Genomic DNA, 24,271 nt, shown 5'->3' with positions numbered 1-24,271 from the left:
CGAGTTTCTATTGAATTTGAGAGTGTTTCCAGTGTGGGCGTGTGTTTTCTTTCAAACTGAGTATCTTTCTATCGTTTGAGTATGTTTACTATTGCACTCTGATTATCATTTCAATTCTCGTTTGAGTATCTTTCTGAACGGCTTTCTGATGCGAGTTTCTATTGAATTTGAGAGTGTTTCCAGTCTGGGCGTGTGTTTCTTTCAAACTGAGTATCTTTCTATCGTTTGAGTATGTTTACTTTTGCAATTTGAGTATCTTTTCAATTCTCGTTTGAGTATCTTTCTGTAACGCTTTCTGATGCGAGTTTCTATTGAATTTGAGAGTGTTTCCAGTGTGGGCCTGTGTTTCTTTCAAACTGAGTATCTTTCTATCGTTTAAGTATGTTTACTATTGCAATTTGAGTAACTTTTCAATCCTCGTTTGAGTATCTTTCTGAACGGCTTTCTGATGCGTGTTTCTCTTGAATTTGTGAGTGTTTCCTGTGTGGGTGTGTTTTTCTTTCAAACTGAGTATCTTTCTATCGTTTGAGTATGTTTACTATTGCAATTTGAGTATCTTTTCAATTCTCGTTTGAGTATCTTTCTGAACGTTTTTCTGATGCGAGTTTCTCTTGAATTTGAGAGTGTTTCCAGTGTGGGCGTGTGTTTCTTTCAAACTGAGTATCTTTCTATCGTTTGAGTATGTTTACTATTGCAATTTGAGTATCTTTTCAATTCCTCGTTTGAGTATCTTTCTGTAAGGCTTTCTGATGCGAGTTTCTATTGAATTTTAGAGTGTTTCCAGTGTGGGCGTGTGTTTCTTTCAAACTGAGTATCTTTCTTTCGTTTGAGTATGTTTAATATTGCACTTTGAGTATCATTTCAATTCTCGTTTGAGTATCTTTCTATAACGCTTTCTGATGCGAGTTTCTATTGAATTTGAGAGTGTTTCCAGTGTGGGCCTGTGTTTCTTTCAACTGAGTATCTTTCTTTCGTTTGAGTATGTTTAATATTGCACTTTGAGTATCATTTCAATTCTCGTTTGAGTATCTTTCTGTAAGGCTTTCTGATGCGAGTTTCTATTGAATTTGAGAGTGTTTCCAGTGTGGGCCTGTGTTTCTTTCAAACTGAGTATCTTTCTATCGTTTGAGTATGTTTACTTTTGCAATTTGAGTATCTTTTCAATTCTCGTTTGAGTATCTTTCTGTAACGCTTTCTGATGCGAGTTTCTATTGAATTTGAGAGTGTTTCCAGTGTGGGCGTGTGTTTCTTTCAAACTGAGTATCTTTCTATCGTTTGAGTATGTTTACTATTGCACTCTGATTATCATTTCAATTCTCGTTTGAGTATCTTTCTGAACGGCTTTCTGATGCGAGTTTCTATTGAATTTGAGAGTGTTTCCAGTCTGGGCGTGTGTTTCTTTCAAACTGAGTATCTTTCTATCGTTTGAGTATGTTTACTTTTGCAATTTGAGTATCTTTTCAATTCTCGTTTGAGTATCTTTCTGTAACGCTTTCTGATGCGAGTTTCTATTGAATTTGAGAGTGTTTCCAGTGTGGGCCTGTGTTTCTTTCAAACTGAGTATCTTTCTATCGTTTGAGTATGTTTACTTTTGCAATTTGAGTATCTTTTCAATTCTCGTTTGAGTATCTTTCTGTAACGCTTTCTGATGCGAGTTTCTATTGAATTTGAGAGTGTTTCCAGTGTGGGCCTGTGTTTCTTTCAAACTGAGTATCTTTCTATCGTTTGAGTATGTTTAATATTGCAATTTGAGTAACTTTTCAATCGTCGTTTGAGTATCTTTCTGAACGGCTTTCTGATGCGTGTTTCTCTTGAATTTGAGAGTGTTTCCTGTGTGGGCGTGTGTTTCTTTCAAACTGAGTATCTTTCTATCGTTTTGAGTATGTTTACTATTGCAATTTGAGTATCTTTTCAATTCTCGTTTGAGTATCTTTCTGAACGTTTTTCTGATGCGAGTTTCTCTTGAATTTGAGAGTGTTTCCAGTGTGGGCCTGTGTTTCTTTCAAACTGAGTATCTTTCTATCGTTTGAGTATGTTTACTTTTGCAATTTGAGTATCTTTTCAATTCTCGTTTGAGTATCTTTCTGTAACGTTTTTCTGATGCGAGTTTCTATTGAATTTGAGAGTGTTTCCAGTGTGGGCGTGTGTTTCTTTCAAACTGAGTATCTTTCTATCGTTTGAGTATGTTTACTATTGCACTCTGAGTATCATTTCAATTCTCGTTTGAGTATCTTTCTGTAAGGCTTTCTGATGCGAGTTTCTCTTGAATTTGAGAGTGTTTCCAGTGTGGGCGTGTGTTTCTTTCAAACTGAGTATCTTTCTATCGTTTGAGTATGTTTACTATTGCAATTTGAGTATCTTTTCAATTCTCGTTTGAGTATCTTTCTGAACGTTTTTCTGATGCGAGTTTCTCTTGAATTTGAGAGTGTTTCCAGTGTGGGCGTGTGTTTCTTTCAAACTGAGTATCTTTCTATCGTTTGAGTATGTTTACTATTGCAATTTGAGTATCTTTTCAATTCTCGTTTGAGTATCTTTCTGTAAGGCTTTCTGATGCGAGTTTCTATTGAATTTGAGAGTGTTTCCAGTGTGGGCGTGTGTTTCTTTCAAACTGAGTATCTTTCTTTCGTTTGAGTATGTTTAATATTGCACTTTGAGTATCATTTCAATTCTCGTTTGAGTATCTTTCTGTAAGGCTTTCTGATGCGAGTTTCTATTGAATTTGAGAGTGTTTCCAGTGTGGGCCTGTGTTTCTTTCAAACTGAGTATCTTTCTATCGTTTGAGTATGTTTACTTTGGCAATTTGAGTATCTTTTCAATTCTCGTTTGAGTATCTTTCTGTAACGCTCTCTGATGCGAGTTTCTATTGAATTTGAGAGTGTTTCCAGTCTGGGCGTGTGTTTCTTTCAAACTGAGTATCTTTCTATCGTTTGAGTATGTTTACTATTGCACTCTGAGTATCATTTCAATTCTCGTTTGAGTATCTTTCTGAACGGCTTTCTGATGCGAGTTTCTATTGAATTTGAGAGTGTTTCCAGTCTGGGCGTGTGTTTCTTTCAAACTGAGTATCTTTCTATCGTTTGAGTATGTTTACTTTTGCAATTTGAGTATCTTTTCAATTCTCGTTTGAGTATCTTTCTGTAACGCTTTCTGATGCGAGTTTCTATTGAATTTGAGAGTGTTTCCAGTGTGGGCGTGTGTTTCTTTCAAACTGAGTATCTTTCTATCGTTTGAGTATGTTTACTTTTGCAATTTGAGTATCTTTTCAATTCTCGTTTGAGTATCTTTCTGTAACGCTTTCTGATGCGAGTTTCTATTGAATTTGAGAGTGTTTCCAGTGTGGGCCTGTGTTTCTTTCAAACTGAGTATCTTTCTATCGTTTAAGTATGTTTACTATTGCAATTTGAGTAACTTTTCAATCCTCGTTTGAGTATCTTTCTGAACGGCTTTCTGATGCGTGTTTCTCTTGAATTTGAGAGTGTTTCCTGTGTGGGCGTGTGTTTCTTTCAAACTGAGTATCTTTCTATCGTTTGAGTATGTTTACTATTGCAATTTGAGTATCTTTTCAATTCTCGTTTGAGTATCTTTCTGAACGTTTTTCTGATGAGAGTTTCTCTTGAATTTGAGAGTGTTTCCAGTGTGGGCGTGTGTTTCTTTCAAACTGAGTATCTTTCTATCGTTTGAGTATGTTTACTATTGCAATTTGAGTATCTTTTCAATTCTCGTTTGAGTATCTTTCTGTAAGGCTTTCTGATGCGAGTTTCTATTGAATTTTAGAGTGTTTCCAGTGTGGGCGTGTGTTTCTTTCAAACTGAGTATCTTTCTTTCGTTTGAGTATGTTTAATATTGCACTTTGAGTATCATTTCAATTCTCGTTTGAGTATCTTTCTATAACGCTTTCTGATGCGAGTTTCTATTGAATTTGAGAGTGTTTCCAGTGTGGGCCTGTGTTTCTTTCAAACTGAGTATCTTTCTTTCGTTTGAGTATGTTTAATATTGCACTTTGAGTATCATTTCAATTCTCGTTTGAGTATCTTTCTGTAAGGCTTTCTGATGCGAGTTTCTATTGAATTTGAGAGTGTTTCCAGTGTGGGCCTGTGTTTCTTTCAAACTGAGTATCTTTCTATCGTTTGAGTATGTTTACTTTTGCAATTTGAGTAACTTTTCAATCCTCGTTTGAGTATCTTTCTGAACGGCTTTCTGATGCGTGTTTCTCTTGAATTTGAGAGTGTTTCCTGTGTGGGCGTGTGTTTCTTTCAAACTGAGTATCTTTCTATCGTTTGAGTATGTTTACTATTGCAATTTGAGTATCTTTTCAATTCTCGTTTGAGTATCTTTCTGAACGTTTTTCTGATGCGAGTTTCTCTTGAATTTGAGAGTGTTTCCAGTGTGGGCGTGTGTTTCTTTCAAACTGAGTATCTTTCTATCGTTTGAGTATGTTTACTATTGCAATTTGAGTATCTTTTCAATTCTCGTTTGAGTATCTTTCTGTAAGGCTTTCTGATGCGAGTTTCTATTGAATTTGAGAGTGTTTCCAGTGTGGGCGTGTGTTTCTTTCAAACTGAGTATCTTTCTTTCGTTTGAGTATGTTTAATATTGCACTTTGAGTATCGTTTCAATTCTCGTTTGAGTATCTTTCTGTAAGGCTTTCTGATGCGAGTTTCTATTGAATTTGAGAGTGTTTCCAGTGTGGGCGTGTGTTTCTTTCAAACTGAGTATCTTTCTATCGTTTGAGTATGTTTACTTTTGCAATTTGAGTAACTTTTCAATCCTCGTTTGAGTATCTTTCTGAACGGCTTTCTAATGCGTGTTTCTCTTGAATTTGAGAGTGTTTCCTGTGTGGGCGTGTGTTTCTTTCAAACTGAGTATCTTTCTATCGTTTGAGTATGTTTACTATTGCAATTTGAGTATCTTTTCAATTCTCGTTTGAGTATCTTTCTGTAACGCTTTCTGATGCGAGTTTCTATTGAATTTGAGAGTGTTTCCAGTGTGGGCCTGTGTTTCTTTCAAACTGAGTATCTTTCTATCGTTTGAGTATGTTTACTATTGCAATTTGAGTATCTTTTCAATTCTCGTTTGAGTATCTTTCTGTAAGGCTTTCTGATGCGAGTTTCTATTGAATTTGAGAGTGTTTCCAGTGTGGGCGTGTGTTTCTTTCAAACTGAGTATCTTTCTTTCGTTTGAGTATGTTTAATATTGCACTTTGAGTATCATTTCAATTCTCGTTTGAGTATCTTTCTGTAAGGCTTTCTGATGCGAGTTTCTATTGAATTTGAGAGTGTTTCCAGTGTGGGCCTGTGTTTCTTTCAAACTAAGTATCTTTCTATCGTTTGAGTATGTTTACTTTGGCAATTTGAGTATCTTTTCAATTCTCGTTTGAGTATCTTTCTGTAACGCTCTCTGATGCGAGTTTCTATTGAATTTGAGAGTGTTTCCAGTCTGGGCGTGTGTTTCTTTCAAACTGAGTATCTTTCTATCGTTTGAGTATGTTTACTATTGCACTCTGAGTATCATTTCAATTCTCGTTTGAGTATCTTTCTGAACGGCTTTCTGATGCGAGTTTCTATTGAATTTGAGAGTGTTTCCAGTCTGGGCGTGTGTTTCTTTCAAACTGAGTATCTTTCTATCGTTTGAGTATGTTTACTTTTGCAATTTGAGTATCTTTTCAATTCTCGTTTGAGTATCTTTCTGAACGTTTTTCTGATGCGAGTTTCTCTTGAATTTGAGAGTGTTTCCAGTGTGGGCGTGTGTTTCTTTCAAACTGAGTATCTTTCTATCGTTTGAGTATGTTTACTTTTGCAATTTGAGTATCTTTTCAATTCTCGTTTGAGTATCTTTCTGTAACGCTTTCTGATGCGAGTTTCTATTGAATTTGAGAGTGTTTCCAGTGTGGGCGTGTGTTTCTTTCAAACTGAGTATCTTTCTATCGTTTGAGTATGTTTACTATTGCACTCTGATTATCATTTCAATTCTCGTTTGAGTATCTTTCTGAACGGCTTTCTGATGCGAGTTTCTATTGAATTTGAGAGTGTTTCCAGTCTGGGCGTGTGTTTCTTTCAAACTGAGTATCTTTCTATCGTTTGAGTATGTTTACTTTTGCAATTTGAGTATCTTTTCAATTCTCGTTTGAGTATCTTTCTGTAACGCTTTCTGATGCGAGTTTCTCTTGAATTTGAGAGTGTTTCCTGTGTGGGCGTGTGTTTCTTTCAAACTGAGTATCTTTCTATCGTTTGAGTATGTTTACTATTGCAATTTGAGTATCTTTTCAATTCTCGTTTGAGTATCTTTCTGAACGTTTTTCTGATGAGAGTTTCTCTTGAATTTGAGAGTGTTTCCAGTGTGGGCGTGTGTTTCTTTCAAACTGAGTATCTTTCTATCGTTTGAGTATGTTTACTATTGCAATTTGAGTATCTTTTCAATTCTCGTTTGAGTATCTTTCTGTAAGGCTTTCTGATGCGAGTTTCTATTGAATTTTAGAGTGTTTCCAGTGTGGGCGTGTGTTTCTTTCAAACTGAGTATCTTTCTTTCGTTTGAGTATGTTTAATATTGCACTTTGAGTATCATTTCAATTCTCGTTTGAGTATCTTTCTATAACGCTTTCTGATGCGAGTTTCTATTGAATTTGAGAGTGTTTCCAGTGTGGGCCTGTGTTTCTTTCAAACTGAGTATCTTTCTTTCGTTTGAGTATGTTTAATATTGCACTTTGAGTATCATTTCAATTCTCGTTTGAGTATCTTTCTGTAAGGCTTTCTGATGCGAGTTTCTATTGAATTTGAGAGTGTTTCCAGTGTGGGCCTGTGTTTCTTTCAAACTGAGTATCTTTCTATCGTTTGAGTATGTTTACTTTTGCAATTTGAGTAACTTTTCAATCCTCGTTTGAGTATCTTTCTGAACGGCTTTCTGATGCGTGTTTCTCTTGAATTTGAGAGTGTTTCCTGTGTGGGCGTGTGTTTCTTTCAAACTGAGTATCTTTCTATCGTTTGAGTATGTTTACTATTGCAATTTGAGTATCTTTTCAATTCTCGTTTGAGTATCTTTCTGAACGTTTTTCTGATGCGAGTTTCTCTTGAATTTGAGAGTGTTTCCAGTGTGGGCGTGTGTTTCTTTCAAACTGAGTATCTTTCTATCGTTTGAGTATGTTTACTATTGCAATTTGAGTATCTTTTCAATTCTCGTTTGAGTATCTTTCTGTAAGGCTTTCTGATGCGAGTTTCTATTGAATTTGAGAGTGTTTCCAGTGTGGGCGTGTGTTTCTTTCAAACTGAGTATCTTTCTTTCGTTTGAGTATGTTTAATATTGCACTTTGAGTATCGTTTCAATTCTCGTTTGAGTATCTTTCTGTAAGGCTTTCTGATGCGAGTTTCTATTGAATTTGAGAGTGTTTCCAGTGTGGGCGTGTGTTTCTTTCAAACTGAGTATCTTTCTATCGTTTGAGTATGTTTACTTTTGCAATTTGAGTAACTTTTCAATCCTCGTTTGAGTATCTTTCTGAACGGCTTTCTAATGCGTGTTTCTCTTGAATTTGAGAGTGTTTCCTGTGTGGGCGTGTGTTTCTTTCAAACTGAGTATCTTTCTATCGTTTGAGTATGTTTACTATTGCAATTTGAGTATCTTTTCAATTCTCGTTTGAGTATCTTTCTGAACGTTTTTCTGATGCGAGTTTCTCTTGAATTTGAGAGTGTTTCCAGTGTGGGCGTGTGTTTCTTTCAAACTGAGTATCTTTCTATCGTTTGAGTATGTTTACTATTGCAATTTGAGTATCTTTTCAATTCTCGTTTGAGTATCTTTCTGTAAGGCTTTCTGATGCGAGTTTCTATTGAATTTGAGAGTGTTTCCAGTGTGGGCGTGTGTTTCTTTCAAACTGAGTATCTTTCTTTCGTTTGAGTATGTTTAATATTGCACTTTGAGTATCATTTCAATTCTCGTTTGAGTATCTTTCTGTAAGGCTTTCTGATGCGAGTTTCTATTGAATTTGAGAGTGTTTCCAGTGTGGGCCTGTGTTTCTTTCAAACTAAGTATCTTTCTATCGTTTGAGTATGTTTACTTTGGCAATTTGAGTATCTTTTCAATTCTCGTTTGAGTATCTTTCTGTAACGCTCTCTGATGCGAGTTTCTATTGAATTTGAGAGTGTTTCCAGTCTGGGCGTGTGTTTCTTTCAAACTGAGTATCTTTCTATCGTTTGAGTATGTTTACTATTGCACTCTGAGTATCATTTCAATTCTCGTTTGAGTATCTTTCTGAACGGCTTTCTGATGCGAGTTTCTATTGAATTTGAGAGTGTTTCCAGTCTGGGCGTGTGTTTCTTTCAAACTGAGTATCTTTCTATCGTTTGAGTATGTTTACTTTTGCAATTTGAGTATCTTTTCAATTCTCGTTTGAGTATCTTTCTGAACGTTTTTCTGATGCGAGTTTCTCTTGAATTTGAGAGTGTTTCCAGTGTGGGCGTGTGTTTCTTTCAAACTGAGTATCTTTCTATCGTTTGAGTATGTTTACTTTTGCAATTTGAGTATCTTTTCAATTCTCGTTTGAGTATCTTTCTGTAACGCTTTCTGATGCGAGTTTTTATTGAATTTGAGAGTGTTTCCAGTGTGGGCGTGTGTTTCTTTCAAACTGAGTATCTTTCTATCGTTTGAGTATGTTTACTATTGCACTCTGATTATCATTTCAATTCTCGTTTGAGTATCTTTCTGAACGGCTTTCTGATGCGAGTTTCTATTGAATTTGAGAGTGTTTCCAGTCTGGGCGTGTGTTTCTTTCAAACTGAGTATCTTTCTATCGTTTGAGTATGTTTACTTTTGCAATTTGAGTATCTTTTCAATTCTCGTTTGAGTATCTTTCTGTAACGCTTTCTGATGCGAGTTTCTATTGAATTTGAGAGTGTTTCCAGTGTGGGCCTGTGTTTCTTTCAAACTGAGTATCTTTCTATCGTTTGAGTATGTTTACTATTGCAATTTGAGTAACTTTTCAATCCTCGTTTGAGTATCTTTCTGAACGGCTTTCTGATGCGTGTTTCTCTTGAATTTGAGAGTGTTTCCTGTGTGGGCGTGTGTTTCTTTCAAACTGAGTATCTTTCTATCGTTTGAGTATGTTTACTATTGCAATTTGAGTATCTTTTCAATTCTCGTTTGAGTATCTTTCTGAACGTTTTTCTGATGCGAGTTTCTCTTGAATTTGAGAGTGTTTCCAGTGTGGGCGTGTGTTTCTTTCAAACTGAGTATCTTTCTATCGTTTGAGTATGTTTACTATTGCAATTTGAGTATCTTTTCAATTCTCGTTTGAGTATCTTTCTGTAAGGCTTTCTGATGCGAGTTTCTATTGAATTTGAGAGTGTTTCCAGTGTGGGCGTGTGTTTCTTTCAAACTGAGTATCTTTCTTTCGTTTGAGTATGTTTAATATTGCACTTTGAGTATCGTTTCAATTCTCGTTTGAGTATCTTTCTGTAAGGCTTTCTGATGCGAGTTTCTATTGAATTTGAGAGTGTTTCCAGTGTGGGCGTGTGTTTCTTTCAAACTGAGTATCTTTCTATCGTTTGAGTATGTTTACTTTTGCAATTTGAGTAACTTTTCAATCCTCGTTTGAGTATCTTTCTGAACGGCTTTCTGATGCGTGTTTCTCTTGAATTTGAGAGTGTTTCCTGTGTGGGCGTGTGTTTCTTTCAAACTGAGTATCTTTCTATCGTTTGAGTATGTTTACTATTGCAATTTGAGTATCTTTTCAATTCTCGTTTGAGTATCTTTCTGAACGTTTTTCTGATGCGAGTTTCTCTTGAATTTGAGAGTGTTTCCAGTGTGGGCGTGTGTTTCTTTCAAACTGAGTATCTTTCTATCGTTTGAGTATGTTTACTATTGCAATTTGAGTATCTTTTCAATTCTCGTTTGAGTATCTTTCTGTAAGGCTTTCTGATGCGAGTTTCTATTGAATTTGAGAGTGTTTCCAGTGTGGGCGTGTGTTTCTTTCAAACTGAGTATCTTTCTTTCGTTTGAGTATGTTTAATATTGCACTTTGAGTATCATTTCAATTCTCGTTTGAGTATCTTTCTGTAAGGCTTTCTGATGCGAGTTTCTATTGAATTTGAGAGTGTTTCCAGTGTGGGCCTGTGTTTCTTTCAAACTGAGTATCTTTCTATCGTTTGAGTATGTTTACTTTGGCAATTTGAGTATCTTTTCAATTCTCGTTTGAGTATCTTTCTGTAACGCTCTCTGATGCGAGTTTCTATTGAATTTGAGAGTGTTTCCAGTCTGGGCGTGTGTTTCTTTCAAACTGAGTATCTTTCTATCGTTTGAGTATGTTTACTATTGCACTCTGAGTATCATTTCAATTCTCGTTTGAGTATCTTTCTGAACGGCTTTCTGATGCGAGTTTCTATTGAATTTGAGAGTGTTTCCAGTCTGGGCGTGTGTTTCTTTCAAACTGAGTATCTTTCTATCGTTTGAGTATGTTTACTTTTGCAATTTGAGTATCTTTTCAATTCTCGTTTGAGTATCTTTCTGAACGTTTTTCTGATGCGAGTTTCTCTTGAATTTGAGAGTGTTTCCAGTGTGGGCGTGTGTTTCTTTCAAACTGAGTATCTTTCTATCGTTTGAGTATGTTTACTTTTGCAATTTGAGTATCTTTTCAATTCTCGTTTGAGTATCTTTCTGTAACGCTTTCTGATGCGAGTTTCTATTGAATTTGAGAGTGTTTCCAGTGTGGGCGTGTGTTTCTTTCAAACTGAGTATCTTTCTATCGTTTGAGTATGTTTACTATTGCACTCTGATTATCATTTCAATTCTCGTTTGAGTATCTTTCTGAACGGCTTTCTGATGCGAGTTTCTATTGAATTTGAGAGTGTTTCCAGTCTGGGCGTGTGTTTCTTTCAAACTGAGTATCTTTCTATCGTTTGAGTATGTTTACTTTTGCAATTTGAGTATCTTTTCAATTCTCGTTTGAGTATCTTTCTGTAACGCTTTCTGATGCGAGTTTCTATTGAATTTGAGAGTGTTTCCAGTGTGGGCCTGTGTTTCTTTCAAACTGAGTATCTTTCTATCGTTTGAGTATGTTTACTATTGCAATTTGAGTAACTTTTCAATCCTCGTTTGAGTATCTTTCTGAACGGCTTTCTGATGCGTGTTTCTCTTGAATTTGAGAGTGTTTCCTGTGTGGGCGTGTGTTTCTTTCAAACTGAGTATCTTTCTATCGTTTGAGTATGTTTACTATTGCAATTTGAGTATCTTTTCAATTCTCGTTTGAGTATCTTTCTGAACGTTTTTCTGATGCGAGTTTCTCTTGAATTTGAGAGTGTTTCCAGTGTGGGCGTGTGTTTCTTTCAAACTGAGTATCTTTCTTTCGTTTGAGTATGTTTAATATTGCACTTTGAGTATCATTTCAATTCTCGTTTGAGTATCTTTCTGTAAGGCTTTCTGATGCGAGTTTCTATTGAATTTGAGAGTGTTTCCAGTGTGGGCCTGTGTTTCTTTCAAACTGAGTATCTTTCTATCGTTTGAGTATGTTTACTTTTGCAATTTGAGTATCTTTTCAATTCTCGTTTGAGTATCTTTCTGTAACGCTTTCTGATGCGAGTTTCTATTGAATTTGAGAGTGTTTCCAGTGTGGGCGTGTGTTTCTTTCAAACTGAGTATCTTTCTATCGTTTGAGTATGTTTACTATTGCACTCTGACTATCATTTCAATTCTCGTTTGAGTATCTTTCTGAACGGCTTTCTGATGCGAGTTTCTATTGAATTTGAGAGTGTTTCCAGTCTGGGCGTGTGTTTCTTTCAAACTGAGTATCTTTCTATCGTTTGAGTATGTTTACTTTTGCAATTTGAGTATCTTTTCAATTCTCGTTTGAGTATCTTTCTGTAACGCTTTCTGATGCGAGTTTCTATTGAATTTGAGAGTGTTTCCAGTGTGGGCCTGTGTTTCTTTCAAACTGAGTATCTTTCTATCGTTTGAGTATGTTTACTTTTGCAATTTGAGTATCTTTTCAATTCTCGTTTGAGTATCTTTCTGTAACGCTTTCTGATGCGAGTTTCTATTGAATTTGAGAGTGTTTCCAGTGTGGGCCTGTGTTTCTTTCAAACTGAGTATCTTTCTATCGTTTGAGTATGTTTACTTTGGCAATTTGAGTATCTTTTCAATTCTCGTTTGAGTATCTTTCTGTAACGCTCTCTGATGCGAGTTTCTATTGAATTTGAGAGTGTTTCCAGTCTGGGCGTGTGTTTCTTTCAAACTGAGTATCTTTCTATCGTTTGAGTATGTTTGCTATTGCACTCTGAGTATCATTTCAATTCTCGTTTGAGTATCTTTCTGAACGGCTTTCTGATGCGAGCTTCTATTGAATTTGAAAGTGTTTCCAGTCTGGGCGTGTGTTTCTTTCAAACTGAGTATCTTTCTATCGTTTGAGTATGTTTACTTTTGCAATTTGAGTATCTTTTCAATTCTCGTTTGAGTATCTTTCTGTAACGCTTTCTGATGCGAGTTTCTATTGAATTTGAGAGTGTTTCCAGTGTGGGCCTGTGTTTCTTTCAAACTGAGTATCTTTCTATCGTTTGAGTATGTTTACTTTGGCAATTTGAGTATCTTTTCAATTCTCGTTTGAGTATCTTTCTGTAAGGCTTTCTGATGCGAGTTTCTATTGAATTTGAGAGTGTTTCCAGTGTGGGCGTGTGTTTCTTTCAAACTGAGTATCTTTCTATCGTTTGAGTATGTTTACTATTGCAATTTGAGTAACTTTTCAATCCTCGTTTGAGTATCTTTCTGAACGGCTTTCTGATGCGTGTTTCTCTTGAATTTGAGAGTGTTTCCTGTGTGGGCGTGTGTTTCTTTCAAACTGAGTATCTTTCTATCGTTTGAGTATGTTTACTATTGCAATTTGAGTATCTTTTCAATTCTCGTTTGAGTATCTTTCTGAACGTTTTTCTGATGCGAGTTTCTCTTGAATTTGAGAGTGTTTCCAGTGTGGGCGTGTGTTTCTTTCAAACTGAGTATCTTTCTATCGTTTGAGTGTGTTTACTATTGCAATTTGAGTATCTTTTCAATTCTCGTTTGAGTATCTTTCTGTAAGGCTTTCTGATGCGAGTTTCTATTGAATTTTAGAGTGTTTCCAGTGTGGGCGTGTGTTTCTTTCAAACTGAGTATCTTTCTTTCGTTTGAGTATGTTTAATATTGCACTTTGAGTATCATTTCAATTCTCGTTTGAGTATCTTTCTATAACGCTTTCTGATGCGAGTTTCTATTGAATTTGAGAGTGTTTCCAGTGTGGGCCTGTGTTTCTTTCAAACTGAGTATCTTTCTTTCGTTTGAGTATGTTTAATATTGCACTTTGAGTATCATTTCAATTCTCGTTTGAGTATCTTTCTGTAAGGCTTTCTGATGCGAGTTTCTATTGAATTTGAGAGTGTTTCCAGTGTGGGCCTGTGTTTCTTTCAAACTGAGTATCTTTCTATCGTTTGAGTATGTTTACTTTTGCAATTTGAGTATCTTTTCAATTCTCGTTTGAGTATCTTTCTGTAACGCTTTCTGATGCGAGTTTCTATTGAATTTGAGAGTGTTTCCAGTGTGGGCCTGTGTTTCTTTCAAACTGAGTATCTTTCTATCGTTTGAGTATGTTTACTATTGCAATTTGAGTAACTTTTCAATCCTCGTTTGAGTATCTTTCTGAACGGCTTTCTGATGCGTGTTTCTCTTGAATTTGAGAGTGTTTCCTGTGTGGGCGTGTGTTTCTTTCAAACTGAGTATCTTTCTATCGTTTGAGTATGTTTACTATTGCAATTTGAGTATCTTTTCAATTCTCGTTTGAGTATCTTTCTGAACGTTTTTCTGATGCGAGTTTCTCTTGAATTTGAGAGTGTTTCCAGTGTGGGCGTGTGTTTCTTTCAAACTGAGTATCTTTCTATCGTTTGAGTGTGTTTACTATTGCAATTTGAGTATCTTTTCAATTCTCGTTTGAGTATCTTTCTGTAAGGCTTTCTGATGCGAGTTTCTATTGAATTTTAGAGTGTTTCCAGTGTGGGCGTGTGTTTCTTTCAAACTGAGTATCTTTCTTTCGTTTGAGTATGTTTAATATTGCACTTTGAGTATCATTTCAATTCTCGTTTGAGTATCTTTCTATAACGCTTTCTGATGCGAGTTTCTATTGAATTTGAGAGTGTTTCCAGTGTGGGCCTGTGTTTCTGTCAAAGTGAGTATCTTTCTTTCGTTTGAGTATGTTTAATATTGCACTTTGAGTATCATTTCAATTCTCGTTTGAGTATCTTTCTGTAAGGCTTTCTGATGCGAGTTTCTATTGAATTTGAGAGTGTTTCCAGTGTGGGCCTGTGTTTCTTTCAAACTGAGTATCTTTCTATCGTTTGAGTATGTTTACTTTTGCAATTTGAGTATCTTTTCAATTCTCGTTTGAGTATCTTTCTGTAACGCTTTCTGATGCGAGTTTCTATTGAATTTGAGAGTGTTTCCAGTGTGGGCCTGTGTTTCTTTCAAACTGAGTATCTTTCTATCGTTTGAGTATGTTTACTATTGCAATTTGAGTAACTTTTCAATCCTCGTTTGAGTATCTTTCTGAACGGCTTTCTGATGCGTGTTTCTCTTGAATTTGAGAGTGTTTCCTGTGTGGGCGTGTGTTTCTTTCAAACTGAGTATCTTTCTATCGTTTGAGTATGTTTACTTTTGCAATTTGAGTATCTTTTCAATTCTCGTTTGAGTATCTTTCTGAACGTTTTTCTGATGCGAGTTTCTCTTGAATTTGAGAGTGTTTCCAGTGTGGGCGTGTGTTTCTTTCAAACTGAGTATCTTTCTATCGTTTGAGTGTGTTTACTATTGCAATTTGAGTATCTTTTCAATTCTCGTTTGAGTATCTTTCTGTAAGGCTTTCTGATGCGAGTTTCTATTGAATTTTAGAGTGTTTCCAGTGTGGGCGTGTGTTTCTTTCAAACTGAGTATCTTTCTTTCGTTTGAGTATGTTTAATATTGCACTTTGAGTATCATTTCAATTCTCGTTTGAGTATCTTTCTATAACGCTTTCTGATGCGAGTTTCTATTGAATTTGAGAGTGTTTCCAGTGTGGGCCTGTGTTTCTTTCAAACTGAGTATCTTTCTTTCGTTTGAGTATGTTTAATATTGCACTTTGAGTATCATTTCAATTCTCGTTTGAGTATCTTTCTGTAAGGCTTTCTGATGCGAGTTTCTATTGAATTTGAGAGTGTTTCCAGTGTGGGCCTGTGTTTCTTTCAAACTGAGTATCTTTCTATCGTTTGAGTATGTTTACTTTTGCAATTTGAGTATCTTTTCAATTCTCGTTTGAGTATCTTTCTGTAACGCTTTCTGATGCGAGTTTCTATTGAATTTGAGAGTGTTTCCAGTGTGGGCGTGTGTTTCTTTCAAACTGAGTATCTTTCTATCGTTTGAGTATGTTTACTATTGCACTCTGATTATCATTTCAATTCTCGTTTGAGTATCTTTCTAAACGGCTTTCTGATGCGAGTTTCTATTGAATTTGAGAGTGTTTCCAGTCTGGGCGTGTGTTTCTTTCAAACTGAGTTTCTTTCTATCGTTTGAGTATGTTTACTTTTGCAATTTGAGTATCTTTTCAATTCTCGTTTGAGTATCTTTCTGTAACGCTTTCTGATGCGAGTTTCTATTGAATTTGAGAGTGTTTCCAGTGTGGGCCTGTGTTTCTTTCAAACTGAGTATCTTTCTATCGTTTGAGTATGTTTACTTTTGCAATTTGAGTATCTTTTCAATTCTCGTTTGAGTATCTTTCTGTAACGCTTTCTGATGCGAGTTTCTATTGAATTTGAGAGTGTTTCCAGTGTGGGCCTGTGTTTCTTTAAAACTGAGTATCTTTCTATCGTTTGAGTATGTTTAATATTGCAATTTGAGTAACTTTTCAATCGTCGTTTGAGTATCTTTCTGAACGGCTTTCTGATGCGTGTTTCTCTTGAATTTGAGAGTGTTTCCTGTGTGGGCGTGTGTTTCTTTCAAATTGAGTATCTTTCTATCGTTTGAGTATGTTTAATATTGCACTTTGAGTATCATTTCAATTCTCGTTTGAGTATCTTTCTATAACGCTTTCTGATGCGAGTTTCTATTGAATTTGAGAGTGTTTCCAGTGTGGGCCTGTGTTTCTGTCAAAGTGAGTATCTTTCTATCGTTTGAGTATGTTTACTTTTGCAATTTGAGTATCTTTTCAATTCTCGTTTGAGTATCTTTCTGTAAGGCTTTCTGATGCGAGTTTCTATTGAATTTGAGAGTGTTTCCAGTGTGGGCGTGTGTTTCTTTCAAACTGAGTATCTTTCTTTCGTTTGAGTATGTTTAATATTGCACTTTGAGTATCATTTCAATTCTCGTTTCAGTATCTTTCTGTAAGGCTTTCTGATGCGAGTTTCTATTGAATTTGAGAGTGTTTCCAGTCTGGGCGTGTGTTTCTTTCAAACTGAGTATCTTTCTATCGTTTGAGTATGTTTACTTTTGCAATTTGAGTATCTTTTCAATTCTCGTTTGAGTATCTTTCTGAACGTTTTTCTGATGCGAGTTTCTCTTGAATTTGAGAGTGTTTCCAGTGTGGGCGTGTGTTTCTTTCAAACTGAGTATCTTTCTATCGTTTGAGTGTGTTTACTATTGCAATTTGAGTATCTTTTCAATTCTCGTTTGAGTATCTTTCTGTAAGGCTTTCTGATGCGAGTTTCTATTGAATTTGAGAGTGTTTCCAGTGTGGGCGTGTGTTTCTTTCAAACTGAGTATCTTTCTTTCGTTTGAGTATGTTTAATATTGCACTTTGAGTATCATTTCAATTCTCGTTTGAGTATCTTTCTATAACGCTTTCTGATGCGAGTTTCTATTGAATTTGAGAGTGTTTCCAGTGTGGGCCTGTGTTTCTTTCAAAGTGAGTATCTTTCTATCGTTTGAGTATGTTTACTTTTGCAATTTGAGTATCTTTTCAATTCTCGTTTGAGTATCTTTCTGAACGTTTTTCTGATGCGAGTTTCTCTTGAATTTGAGAGTGTTTCCAGTGTGGGCGTGTGTTTCTTTCAAACTGAGTATCTTTCTATCGTTTGAGTATGTTTACTATTGCAATTTGAGTATCTTTTCAATTCTTGTTTGAGTATGTTTCTGTAAGGCTTTCTGATGCGAGTTTCTATTGCAATTTGAGAGTGTTTCCAGTGTGGGCGTGTGTTTCTTTCAAACTGAGTATCTTTCTTTCGTTTGAGTATGTTTAATATTGCACTTTGAGTATCATTTCAATTCTCGTTTCAGTATCTTTCTGTAAGGCTTTCTGATGCGAGTTTCTATTGAATTTGAGAGTGTTTCCAGTGTGGGCCTGTGTTTCTTTCAAACTGAGTATCTTTCTATCGTTTGAGTATGTTTACTTTTGCAATTTGAGTATCTTTTCAATTCTCGTTTGAGTATCTTTCTGAACGTTTTTCTGATGCGAGTTTCTCTTGAATTTGAGAGTGTTTCCAGTGTGGGCGTGTGTTTCTTTCAAACTGAGTATCTTTCTATCGTTTGAGTATGTTTACTATTGCAATTTGAGTATCTTTTCAATTCTTGTTTGAGTATCTTTCTGTAAGGCTTTCTGATGCGAGTTTCTATTGAATTTGAGAGTGTTTCCAGTGTGGGCGTGTGTTTCTTTCAAACTGAGTATCTTTCTATCGTTTGAGTATGTTTAATATTGCACTTTGAGTATCATTTCAATTCTCGTTTCAGTATCTTTCTGTAAGGCTTTCTGATGCGAGTTTCTATTGAATTTGAGAGTGTTTCCAGTGTGGGCCTGTGTTTCTTTCAAACTGAGTATCTTTCTATCGTTTGAGTATGTTTACTTTTGCAATTTGAGTATCTTTTCAATTCTCGTTTGAGTATCTTTCTGTAACGCTTTCTGATGCGAGTTTCTATTGAATTTGAGAGTGTTTCCAGTGTGGGCGTGTGTTTCTTTCAAACTGAGTATCTTTCTTTCGTTTGAGTATGTTTAATATTGCACTTTGAGTATCATTTCAATTCTCGTTTGAGTATCTTTCTATAACGCTTTCTGATGCGAGTTTCTATTGAATTTGAGAGTGTTTCCAGTGTGGGCCTGTGTTTCTTTCAAACTGAGTATCTTTCTATCGTTTGAGTATGTTTACTATTGCAATTTGAGTATCTTTTCAATTCTCGTTTGAGTATCTTTCTGTAAGGCTTTCTGATGCGAGTTTCTATTGAATTTGAGAGTGTTTCCAGTGTGGGCGTGTGTTTCTTTCAAACTGAGTATCTTTCTTTCGTTTGAGTATGTTTAATATTGCACTTTGAGTATCATTTCAATTCTCGTTTGAGTATCTTTCTATAACGCTTTCTGATGCGAGTTTCTATTGAATTTGAGAGTGTTTCCAGTGTGGGCGTGTGTTTCTTTCAAACTGAGTATCTTTCTATCGTTTGAGTATGTTTACTATTGCAATTTGAGTATCTTTTCAATTCTCGTTTGAGTATCTTTCTGAACGTTTTTCTGATGCGAGTTTCTCTTGAATTTGAGAGTGTTTCCAGTGTGGGCGTGTGTTTCTTTCAAACTGAGTATCTTTCTATCGTTTGAGTATGTTTACTATTGCAATTTGAGTAACTTTTCAATCCTCGTTTGAGTATCTTTCTGAACGGCTTTCTGATGCGTGTTTCTCTTGAATTTGAGAGTGTTTCCAGTGTGGGCGTGTGTTTCTTTCAAACTGAGTATCTTTCTATCGTTTGAGTATGTTTACTATTGCAATTTGAGTATCTTTTCAATTCTCGTTTGAGTATCTTTCTGAACGTTTTTCTGATGCGAGTTTCTCTTGAATTTGAGAGTGTTTCCAGTGTGGGCGTGTGTTTCTTTCAAACTGAGTATCTTTCTATCGTTTGAGTATGTTTACTATTGCAATTTGAGTATCTTTTCAATTCTCGTTTGAGTATCTTTCTGTAAGGCTTTCTGATGCGAGTTTCTATTGAATTTGAGAGTGTTTCCAGTGTGGGCGTGTGTTTCTTTCAAACTGAGTATCTTTCTTTCGTTTTAGTATGTTTAATAATGCACTTTGAGTATCATTTCAATTCTCGTTTGAGTATCTTTCTGTAAGTCTTTCTGATTCGAGTTTCTATTGAATTTGAGAGTGTTTCCAGTGTGGACGTGTGTTTCTTTCAAACTGAGTATCTTTCTATCGTTTGAGTATGTTTACTATTGCAATTTGAGTATCATTTCAATTCTCGTTTCAGTATCTTTCTGTAAGGCTTTCTGATGCGAGTTTCTATTGAATTTGAGAGTGTTTCCAGTGTGGGCCTGTGTTTCTTTCAAACTGAGTATCTTTCTATCGTTTGAGTATGTTTACTTTTGCAATTTGAGTATCTTTTCAATTCTCGTTTGAGTATCTTTCTGTAACGCTTTCTGATGCGAGTTTCTATTGAATTTGAGAGTGTTTCCAGTGTGGGCGTGTGTTTCTTTCAAACTGAGTATCTTTCTTTCGTTTGAGTATGTTTAATATTGCACTTTGAGTATCATTTCAATTCTCGTTTGAGTATCTTTCTATAACGCTTTCTGATGCGAGTTTCTATTGAATTTGAGAGTGTTTCCAGTGTGGGCCTGTGTTTCTTTCAAACTGAGTATCTTTCTATCGTTTGAGTATGTTTACTATTGCAATTTGAGTATCTTTTCAATTCTCGTTTGAGTATCTTTCTGTAAGGCTTTCTGATGCGAGTTTCTATTGAATTTGAGAGTGTTTCCAGTGTGGGAGTGTGTTTCTTTCAAACTGAGTATCTTTCTATCGTTTGAGTATGTTTACTATTGCACTTTGAGTATCATTTCAATTCTCGTTTGAGTATCTTTCTGAACGGCTTTCTGATGCGAGTTTCTATTGAATTTGAGAGTGTTTCCAGTCTGGGCGTGTGTTTCTTTCAAACTGAGTATCTTTCTATCGTTTGAGTATGTTTACTTTTGCAATTTGAGTATCTTTTCAATTCTCGTTTGAGTATCTTTCTGTAACGCTTTCTGATGCGAGTTTCTCTTGAATTTGAGAGTGTTTCCAGTGTGGGCGTGTGTTTCTTTCAAACTGAGTATCTTTCTATCGTTTGAGTATGTTTACTTTTGCAATTTGAGTATCTTTTCAATTCTCGTTTGAGTATCTTTCTGAACGTTTTTCTGATGCGAGTTTCTCTTGAATTTGAGAGTGTTTCCAGTGTGGGCGTGTGTTTCTTTCAAACTGAGTATCTTTCTATCGTTTGAGTATGTTTACTATTGCAATTTGAGTATCTTTTCAATTCTCGTTTGAGTATCTTTCTGAACGTTTTTCTGATGCGAGTTTCTCTTGAATTTGAGAGTGTTTCCAGTGTGGGCGTGTGTTTCTTTCAAACTGAGTATGTTTCTATCGTTTGAGTATGTTTACTATTGCAATTTGAGTATCTTTACAATTCTCGTTTGAGTATCTTTCTGTAAGGCTTTCTGATGCGAGTTTCTATTGAATTTGAGAGTGTTTCCAGTGTGGGAGTGTGTTTCTTTCAAACTGAGTATCTTTCTATCGTTTGAGTATGTTTACTATTGCACTTTGAGTATCATTTCAATTCTCGTTTGAGTATCTTTCTGAACGGCTTTCTGATGCGAGTTTCTATTGAATTTGAGAGTGTTTCCAGTCTGGGCGTGTGTTTCTTTCAAACTGAGTATCTTTCTATCGTTTGAGTATGTTTACTTTTGCAATTTGAGTATCTTTTTAATTCTCGTTTGAGTATCTTTCTGTAACGCTTTCTGATGCGAGTTTCTCTTGAATTTGAGAGTGTTTCCAGTGTGGGCGTGTGTTTCTTTCAAACTGAGTATCTTTCTATCGTTTGAGTATGTTTACTTTTGCAATTTGAGTATCTTTTCAATTCTCGTTTGAGTATCTTTCTGAACGTTTTTCTGATGCGAGTTTCTCTTGAATTTGAGAGTGTTTCCAGTGTGGGCGTGTGTTTCTTTCAAACTGAGTATCTTTCTATCGTTTGAGTATGTTTACTATTGCAATTTGAGTATCTTTTCAATTCTCGTTTGAGTATCTTTCTGAACGTTTTTCTGATGCGAGTTTCTCTTGAATTTGAGAGTGTTTCCAGTGTGGGCGTGTGTTTCTTTCAAACTGAGTATGTTTCTATCGTTTGAGTATGTTTACTATTGCAATTTGAGTAACTTTTCAATCCTCGTTTGAGTATCTTTCTGAACGGCTTTCTGATGCGTGTTTCTCTTGAATTTGAGAGTGTTTCCAGTGTGGGCGTGTGTTTCTTTCAAACTGAGTATCTTTCTATCGTTTGAGTATGTTTACTATTGCAATTTGAGTATCTTTTCAATTCTCGTTTGAGTATCTTTCTGAACGTTTTTCTGATGCGAGTTTCTCTTGAATTTGAGAGTGTTTCCAGTGTGGGCGTGTGTTTCTTTCCAACTGAGTATCTTTCTATCGTTTGAGTATGTTTACTATTGCAATTTGAGTATCTTTTCAATTCTCGTTTGAGTATCTTTCTGTAAGGCTTTCTGATGCGAGTTTCTATTGAATTTGAGAGTGTTTCCAGTGTGGGCGTGTGTTTCTTTCAAACTGAGTATCTTTCTTTCGTTTTAGTATGTTTAATAATGCACTTTGAGTATCATTTCAATTCTCGTTTGAGTATCTTTCTGTAAGTCTTTCTGATTCGAGTTTCTATTGAATTTGAGAGTGTTTCCAGTGTGGACGTGTGTTTCTTTCAAACTGAGTATCTTTCTATCGTTTGAGTATGTTTACTATTGCAATTTGAGTATCTTTTCAATTCTCGTTTGAGTATCTTTCTGAACGTTTTTCTGATGCGAGTTTCTCTTGAATTTGAGAGTGTTTCCAGTGTGGGCGTGTGTTTCTTTCAAACTGAGTATGTTTCTATCGTTTGAGTATGTTTACTATTGCAATTTGAGTATCTTTACAATTCTCGTTTGAGTATCTTTCTGTAAGGCTTTCTGATGCGAGTTTCTATTGAATTTGAGAGTGTTTCCAGTGTGGGAGTGTGTTTCTTTCAAACTGAGTATCTTTCTATCGTTTGAGTATGTTTACTATTGCACTTTGAGTATCATTTCAATTCTCGTTTGAGTATCTTTCTGAACGGCTTTCTGATGCGAGTTTCTATTGAATTTGAGAGTGTTTCCAGTCTGGGCGTGTGTTTCTTTCAAACTGAGTATCTTTCTATCGTTTGAGTATGTTTACTTTTGCAATTTGAGTATCTTTTCAATTCTCGTTTGAGTATCTTTCTGTAACGCTTTCTGATGCGAGTTTCTCTTGAATTTGAGAGTGTTTCCAGTGTGGGCGTGTGTTTCTTTCAAACTGAGTATCTTTCTATCGTTTGAGTATGTTTACTATTGCAATTTGAGTAACTTTTCAATCCTCGTTTGAGTATCTTTCTGAACGGCTTTCTGATGCGTGTTTCTCTTGAATTTGAGAGTGTTTCTAGTGTGGGCGTGTGTTTCTTTTAAACTGAGTATCTTTCTATCGTTTAAGTATGTTTACTATTGCAATTTGAGTATCTTTTCAATTCTCGTTTGAGTATCTTTCTGTAAGGCTTTCTGATGCGAGTTTCTATTGAATTTGAGAGTGTTTCCAGTGTGGGCCTGTGTTTCTTTCAAACTGAGTATCTTTCTATCGTTTGTGTATGTTTACTTTGGCAATTTGAGTATCTTTTCAATTCTCGTTTGAGTATCTTTCTGTAACGCTCTCTGATGCGAGTTTCTATTGAATTTGAGAGTGTTTCCAGTCTGGGCGTGTGTTTCTTTCAAACTGAGTATCTTTCTATCGTTTGAGTATGTTTACTATTGCACTCTGAGTATCATTTCAATTCTCGTTTGAGTATCTTTCTGAACGGCTTTCTGATGCGAGTTTCTATTGAATTTGAGAGTGTTTCCAGTCTGGGCGTGTGTTTCTTTCAAACTGAGTATCTTTCTATCGTTTGAGTATGTTTACTTTTGCAATTTGAGTATCTTTTTAATTCTCGTTTGAGTATCTTTCTGTAACGCTTTCTGATGCGAGTTTCTCTTGAATTTGAGAGTGTTTCCAGTGTGGGCGTGTGTTTCTTTCAAACTGAGTATCTTTCTATCGTTTGAGTATGTTTACTTTTGCAATTTGAGTATCTTTTCAATTCTCGTTTGACTATCTTTCTGAACGGCTTTCTGATGCGAGTTTCTCTTGAATTTGAGAGTGTTTCCAGTGTGGGCGTGTGTTTCTTTCAAACTGAGTATCTTTCTATCGTTTGAGTATGTTTACTATTGCAATTTGAGTAACTTTTCAATCCTCGTTTGAGTATCTTTCTGAACGGCTTTCTGATGCGTGTTTCTCTTGAATTTGAGAGTGTTTCCAGTGTGGGCGTGTGTTTCTTTCAAACTGAGTATCTTTCTATCGTTTGAGTATGTTTACTATTGCAATTTGAGTATCTTTTCAATTCTCGTTTGAGTATCTTTCTGAACGTTTTTCTGATGCGAGTTTCTCTTGAATTTGAGAGTGTTTCCAGTGTGGGCGTGTGTTTCTTTCCAACTGAGTATCTTTCTATCGTTTGAGTATGTTTACTATTGCAATTTGAGTATCTTTTCAATTCTCGTTTGAGTATCTTTCTGTAAGGCTTTCTGATGCGAGTTTCTATTGAATTTGAGAGTGTTTCCAGTGTGGGCGTGTGTTTCTTTCAAACTGAGTATCTTTCTTTCGTTTTAGTATGTTTAATAATGCACTTTGAGTATCATTTCAATTCTCGTTTGAGTATCTTTCTGTAAGTCTTTCTGATTCGAGTTTCTATTGAATTTGAGAGTGTTTCCAGTGTGGGCGTGTGTTTCTTTCAAACTGAGTATCTTTCTTTCGTTTTAGTATGTTTAATAATGCACTTTGAGTATCATTTCAATTCTCGTTTGAGTATCTTTCTGTAAGTCTTTCTGATTCGAGTTTCTATTGAATTTGAGAGTGTTTCCAGTGTGGGCGTGTGTTTCTTTCAAACTGAGTATCTTTCTATCGTTTGAGTATGTTTACTATTGCAATTTGAGTATCTTTTCAATTCTCGTTTGAGTATCTTTCTGAACGTTTTTCTGATGCGAGTTTCTCTTGAATTTGAGAGTGTTTCCAGTGTGGGCGTGTGTTTCTTTCAAACTGAGTATGTTTCTATCGTTTGAGTATGTTTACTATTGCAATTTGAGTATCTTTACAATTCTCGTTTGAGTATCTTTCTGTAAGGCTTTCTGATGCGAGTTTCTATTGAATTTGAGAGTGTTTCCAGTGTGGGAGTGTGTTTCTTTCAAACTGAGTATCTTTCTATCGTTTGAGTATGTTTACTATTGCACTTTGAGTATCATTTCAATTCT

The sequence above is a fragment of the Argentina anserina genome, chromosome 5 (genome assembly GCF_933775445.1).
Source record: "Argentina anserina chromosome 5, drPotAnse1.1, whole genome shotgun sequence".
Taxonomy (NCBI): Eukaryota; Viridiplantae; Streptophyta; class Magnoliopsida; order Rosales; family Rosaceae; genus Argentina; species Argentina anserina.
The sequence above is the reverse complement of the archived record's forward strand: the minus strand, read 5'-3'. Positions refer to the sequence as shown.